Raw genomic sequence first — 1,290 nt, forward strand, 5'->3', positions numbered from 1 at the left:
AATGAGAGAGAGACAGACAGACAGACAGACAGACAGACAGACAGACAGAGACAGATAGAGACAGAGACAGAAATAGAGACAGAAAGACAGAGAGAGAGAGAGAGAGAGAGAGAGAGAGAGAGAGAGAGAGAGAGAGAACCAGAGATAAGCACACAGCCACCCAGTGCATACATGCTCAGCAAGAAACTGGCATGTGTGAAAACAAAATTCATTCTTTTGTCTTTTAATGGTTACTAACATGTGACTTTTTCTTGAAAAATTCCCTCGTCTTTCCTTTAAGGACAGTGTTTTAGGTCACTGCAACCAGCAAAGCTACATGACTTATTTTATGATTAACATTGGTACACAGACTTTAAACACACACAACATTGCCTCAATGTCTTAAGCCTAACACACTAGTGATAGGCCCAGAGTAGGTTCCCAATTAACGTCCACTCATTGAATGAATAATTCCATCAAACAATCAATCATACAAAGACAGTCACTTAGAAAAAGTGCCCTTAGGAGCTTCTCCAGTCATATCAATGGCTCCAAACAAAGAAATCTGTCTTAACCAGCTTGGTTGTGTAAAAATGTCACAGCAGGGAGCTATATGCAAATAGGCCTCTTTTACTGGATAATGGCCTGCACAAATTATTCTGACCAGGCCTTCACCTGGTAGTAAAAATTTCCAACTTGAAAAGCTTTCACTCCATTACTAACGGCTTGTCCTCCTCACAGGGCACTTTCTGCGACTTCTTTCTTTGACAATCCATCCTAAAACAGCTGTCACAAAGACACCTCTTTCCATAAAACAGCTTGGTTACCAAGAAGTCTGATCATATATTGTTGGGTTATTATTCACAACCTTATTAGGCTGAGGCTTGTACATTTTGCTTCACTACACTAAATTCTGCTGTGCATAATAAATTTGAAAGTTTTGATCTATTTTAATTTTAAGTTATCTAGTCAAGTCACCTGGTTTGTTTGGTAAAGTTAAAATTCAACAATTCCTGAGCCCACTGCAAAAATTATCTCCAATATCTCTTTTTATTTCCAAGATTATTATTACTTATGAGTCAAGAATTGTTAGGATTGTTTAGAGTTCTGAATGCTGTCTCCAGGCTGCCAAACTCAGGCCTGCTGCCTGGACATTGTGAAAGAGGAATCCAAAAAGGCTGCCTGTATTCTTCCCACATATATTTCATATTCCCTACGTTGACTCCTTTCTACCCTTTCTGGAAAGAGTTTTAGAACCTTTTGAAAGTTTTCTCTCAATCAGATACATTTTTTATTTCATGCTGCAACTAC

The sequence above is a fragment of the Octodon degus genome, unplaced genomic scaffold, assembly GCF_000260255.1.
Source record: "Octodon degus isolate 3935 unplaced genomic scaffold, OctDeg1.0 scaffold00099, whole genome shotgun sequence".
In the NCBI taxonomy this organism is placed as follows: Eukaryota; Metazoa; Chordata; class Mammalia; order Rodentia; family Octodontidae; genus Octodon; species Octodon degus.